A 5586-nucleotide genomic window follows, 5' to 3' on the forward strand; every position below is an offset into this window, starting at 1 on the left:
AAAGCCACTCATGTGGTTGGTTATTCAGAGGGGAAAGCTCACAGTGAGCCTCTGTACCCCACACAGGCTACTTACTGTCTGAGCCTGTTGGCTTTTCATATACCCAGAAAGGGAAAACCTCACTCACACAACAAGAATTACTAGCATGGGACGTGTTAGTCCATCACAGTCCTATAATGTGTAAACTACTGACTCCTCCCTTCCAGGCTTAAATAGATGCTTTGACTTGAATTTACAAACTAGCCAAAGGTTAGGAAGCTTCTGGCTTCTAAGATGTGGCTTTTTTTTTTTGGCCACATTAATAAATTGGTTTCTTTGACTAAGACCCAATCAGTCAATCAATAAGCATTTCACAAGTACCTTCTCTGTTTCTTGCCCTGTACTATGCACCACATGAAACGATAATTGATAAAAACCAAATCCAAAAACTTAGAGATGGAAAGGACTTTACAAATGATTTAGTCTAACCTTATTTTACAAATGAGATCACTCGAAGCCCAAAGAGGGGAATTTATTTGCCCAAAGTCACATAGCTAGTAAATAACAAAGCTGTGATTGATATCCAGTCTTTAGCATTACATGTGACAATAGTGCTGATCATAGGACCTTTAAAATCAGCTAATCTAAAATTTGCCTCTAAAAAACAAGGACACTGAAATCAGTGAACAGGAATTGACTTATCCTTGCTCCCATTGCTAATGGAAACAATCAGGATTAGAACTCATATCTTTCAACATCCAGTTTAATGTTCTTTAATTAAATATTATCAGATGAGTTAATATTTGCAAAGTCGTTGTCAAATATATTCTCTTAACAAATATTTGTCCTTTTCCCCTTCCCCATTGCATTTTCTCAGAACTCTGCCCTTCAGACTTTTTTATTCCTAGACACATCCCTCTTGCTTCCCTCCCTTTGCCTTACACTTCCAGGAAGCTATACTTTGCAGCTGACTTCCTCTTTTTCAGGATGCTTTCATCTTGTCAAATGAGGGATGACTATTCTTTCCAACAAATTTATCTTTCAAAAGAGGCTACCTCTTTTCTAGAACCCTCTTTTTGGTAGAAATGTTGTGATGACTCAATGAGATTCAGTTATAAAAGTTATTCTAAACATTTACTCTTTTGATGTATTGGATTAAATCAAATTGAATTGGAATTAAGAATTACAAACCAGGTGCAGCTAGGTGGTACAGTGGATAAAGCACCGGCCCTGGAGTCAGGAGTATCTGGGTTCAAATCCGGTCTCAGACACTTAATAATTACCTAGCTGTGTGGCCTTGGGCAAGCCACTTAACCCTATTTGCCTTGCAAAAAAAAAAAAAAAAAAGGAATTACAAACCAGTCTTATGGTAAATCTTTTAATTTGCTGCTGAGCTGTATTTAAGAATACATTTCTTAAAAGACCTAAAGAACAGAAGAATCCTTCCTTGGTGGCTTTTGAGTGAAAAGATTCAATCCCAATTCAAACCAGTTCAAACCAGTTCAAATCCATTCAATTCAGCTCAAAGAGGTTTAAACCTTTTCTAATAATTTTAGTTTGATTCAGACTGGTTCAATTTGTTTTAATCTGGTTTGAACTAGTTTAATACAGGTCAAACCACTCCAAAATAGATAGAAAAGGTATTGTAGAGAGAGAAGGGAGTTAGGAGATTTGAGAGGATGGGGTTGTTCAGCTTGATATCCTCAGGTGCTAATTTTAATGGACTGGAACTGCTGTTTCCAAAGGCATGGGGGAATAAGTAGTTTCCAGTTCCTCCTCCTGACTACCCCCCCCCCCATCATGGGTGTGCATTAAGGATTTGGTAGAATTCCTTTATTTAAAGCTTGCTGTGGTATTTCTTTCTAAACTTTTCCTTTTGTTGTCCCCATGGGCTCTTTCATTAGTTATGGGTAAGGGGAGTCCTACTGTGGTTGGTCCTTGGTTGGAGAGAGGTGGGAAGGAAAAGAACATAGAGTGAGGCAGTGATAGTGAGGATTATGGGGATTTATCCTTTTCTTTCAATGATGATCTGGGAGGAGGAACAGTTTCAGGATGGGAAGGAGAGGGGATTGACCTTGCCTATGGCATTTCAGCTAAACTGTCCCATTTTGGGGGTTAGGCCCCATGGCTCAGGACAGATTTGCAGCCCTGGTGAAGATTGAGTACAGTCTTGAGTTGAAGAGGGATTAATGCCCAACTGAAATAGTGGGGTAAGGCAGCAGAAGACACACAGATCTTGTGATGCAGGATTCCTGGAACATGAAACCAAAAGGCACTTCCATTACCATTGTTAGCAAAACTGAAGCATCAAAGTCTTATACACCCAATCCCCCACAGACTCATTTAACAATATGGTCATTCAGATGGTTTAACTAGTCCAATATGATGTCCTGAAAAATGCAGATTTGGTCAAAGCCATTTTCTTGCATCTTCTCAATTAAATCTTGAAATGCAATTTTATTCACCCCAATAATGCATCCACTATCCCTCCCTCCCCCTCAAAAAAATTTAGTTTAATCTAGTTTGAACTAATTAAATCAGTTTAAACCAGTTTAATCTGGTTCAACTGATTCAAAAATTAAACTAGATTAATTTTTAATTAGTTTAGCTTTAATTCAGTAGGGGAAGGTCCCCCTCCAATACATATTTCTGGAAGCAAGCTCACCAAGTCTCCACATGTTGAATTAAAGCAAATTGTGTACATTTTAAGAAAGGTGACCTTATTGGCTACAATACCAATGAGAAAGCCCCACAAAGAAAAGGAATAATAATAATAATAACTAGCATTTATATAGTGCTTTAGATTTGCAAAACTCATTACAAATACTATCTCATTTTATCCTTGTTATAACCCCAGGAAGAAGATGCTATCATTATCCTTATTTTACAGATGAAAAAACAGGCAGACAAAAGTTAAGTGAGTTGCCTAAGGTCAGATCTTATGATTTCATGCCCAATACTCTATCCACTGCACCTCTGAACTCCCTCTAAAAGTTGTCATCAAAGAAATGAAGCAAGGGGTGGCTAGGTGGCACAGTGGATAGAGCACCAGCCCTGGAGTCAGGAGTACATTTAATAATGACCTAGCTGTGTAGCCGTGGGCAAGTCACTTAACCCCATTGCCTTGCAAAAACCTAAAAAAAAAAAAAGAAGAAAAAAGAAAAGATTAAAAAAAGAAGATAAAAAGAGCCCATGGCACAGCAAGAATGAAGGATGACAGAGTAAGAGCTAGAGCACTCCTCTAGTACCTTCCAAATGTCTGGAGAAAACAAAAAGGGCCTCCAGCATGTTGTATAGATCCTCCATAAAGAACTCTGGGGAGGATATGCACAATAGCTGATTGGAATGGACAGGCATAAGAGAGCCAGAGGGAACTCCAAAATCAGTGGGATCACAGATACATTTGAGTATTTGACCATGATTATTGTTTTGGTGGTTGTTGTTGTTACTACTACTACTACTACTACTACTACTACTATCATTATTATTATTATTACTCATTTTAGCCAAAGTAACTCATGGAAAAGTTCTCTTATAAGCTTGGCCGTGATCCACTGCCCACCTCCAACCCTGCATAGATTTTTCAAAGTAGAGGGGAGCAGGCATACCAACAAGTAGACATTCAGTCTTTCTATGGATACATGTCATTATTATCATTAGCACTGTTATTATTGCTGCTACAGTGGGCAGGGGCTTCAGATCTATAAGAAGATAAGTAAATATCCCCAAAGTTGGCTCAATACCTTTGTGATACAGGTTGTCCCAGCACAAAGGTGACCATAGGGCAAGATTTATAAGTCTTCCTCCAAACAAGTAATGTCATCTGTGATGTAGGTGTCCCCAGCAGGCCCAGCAATGTCATGCTAGGGTGGAGCTGGAAAAGACAGAGGGGGAAAATAGAGTGAGAAGAGCTGTGATTAACCCTTGGCTTTCATTCCCATAGCCACTCAGCCAAACCACCTAATCTGTACACAGGCCTCCCACCCCACCCAGCCTGGGACGTGCTTGGGAAGTCCTTGTCACCAGGGTTTTCCTCGGTACCTCCTGCCAGCTCCTGGCAGGAGGAACACACTGTCCTTCTATAGCTGCCATTCATGGACAAGGCACCCTATGGTTATTTTCCCCTACAGTGCGGCAGATGAGGGCTAACAACAGCTGTGTCACAGCCACACCCATAGTTAAGTTTTAGATGTAAATCTAAAAGCACTCAAGACCCCACCTTGTCCTTGGTATGTAGTTGAGCTTCTTTGTAGAGACCTAGAAACTGAGTTTCCCCTCCAACGTCCTCTACATTTTCTCTGAAGAGTTAAACTATCCAAAGAGAGGCCAGTCCCTTACCTCATCAGCAAGCAGCATCTTCATAGGTTAATCTTGCAAAAAAAAATCTCTCATCTTTGAACTTCTCCTGAGGTAAAGGATTGAGCTCACTCAGGAGTTTTATTGGAGACAACTACAATTGGTTCCTGGTACAATCACGATTTCATTGTGAACATTTAAACATCAGGAAATTGGCAAATGCTAAAATCAGGGTTTGTTTGATTATTTTGTTGACTTAACAAAAGTAAAATAAAAACACTAATAATGCAAACTAAACTTAAAAGTTTATCCAGCATATCTTTTTTTTTTTAGAGTTGGTCATTAAACATTTACTAATAAATTGTGAAATTCATTCTTCAGGATGCCAGAGGATAGAACAGAGAACAATAGATAGAAGTTGTAGAGAAGAAAATCTTTAACTCATACCAAGGATAAATTTCCTATTGGTATGAGCTCCTAAATGGGATGGATTGTTTTAGGAAATAGTGAGTTCCTTATCCCTAGAGCTCTTTGAGCAGAGATTAGGATATAAAGGCTGGAAAACATTGAGTTCTTGCTTAAGTTGGGCTACAAAAGGCAGAATCCTTCCAACTTGGATGGAATCAGATTGTAGAGGTCTATAAGTAAGGAACTGACAGTCTATGTTATGATAGTGGTAGAGAAATTAAGTCCCTATGTACCATTCCCTGCAAAAAAGAATTTCTTATTCAACTTCCATTATCCCATTATTAACTACCATTTTCCAATGTCCTATGGCTTTCTAAATCCCTGAGCACTCTCTTGATTATCCTTAGGATTGGCGGGGGAGGGGGTTAATAAGATATATCCTGGATTTCCTTGAGATCTTAAATTAAAAGAAGATAACAAAAGGTAAAGTAGGCTTTTCTAGGTCACACAAGAATGGCCATAAACAGAGGCATAAGATTGTCATCTTGATGTGCCATACTAAGTAAGAAAGGAAGAGTACTGGTTCTAGAGTCATAGGACTTGGGTTCAAATACTGGTTCTGACACTTACTGTGTGTCCTTGAACAAATCACCCATTGGCTCTAAACTTCCATTCCCTTTACTGTAAACCGTGGTAGTTAAACTAAGGGGTCATTGAAGTCCTTTCCTGGGTTAGATTTATGACTCTGTAAATCTGAAGTGATCCTATGTGTGAGCTAAGATTACATATGTCTTGGAAATAATTTCTCTTATCTCCATCTTTGGACATCTAGCCAGATCATGGCAGAGAGGTTCTAGAAGGATGATTGAGCTAGGCATAGAAATAAATATTAACTGTTTTCCT

The 5586-nt window shown here is 38.9% G+C and overlaps 1 long non-coding RNA gene across 1 annotated transcript; it reads right to left on the reverse strand.

Moving 5' to 3' along the window:
- Positions 1 to 1818: 1818 nt before the first annotated feature.
- On the reverse strand, positions 1819 to 4407 carry LOC141514211 (uncharacterized). Its single transcript, XR_012475969.1, has 3 exons — positions 4318 to 4407; positions 3723 to 3853; positions 1819 to 2231 (listed from the first exon to the last, which is right to left on the reverse strand). It is a non-coding gene; the product is annotated as an uncharacterized LOC141514211 (long non-coding RNA).
- Between the last annotated feature and the right edge of the window lie 1179 nt (positions 4408 to 5586).

This window comes from Macrotis lagotis, chromosome 1 (assembly GCF_037893015.1).
Source record: "Macrotis lagotis isolate mMagLag1 chromosome 1, bilby.v1.9.chrom.fasta, whole genome shotgun sequence".
Lineage (NCBI taxonomy): Eukaryota > Metazoa > Chordata > Mammalia > Peramelemorphia > Peramelidae > Macrotis > Macrotis lagotis.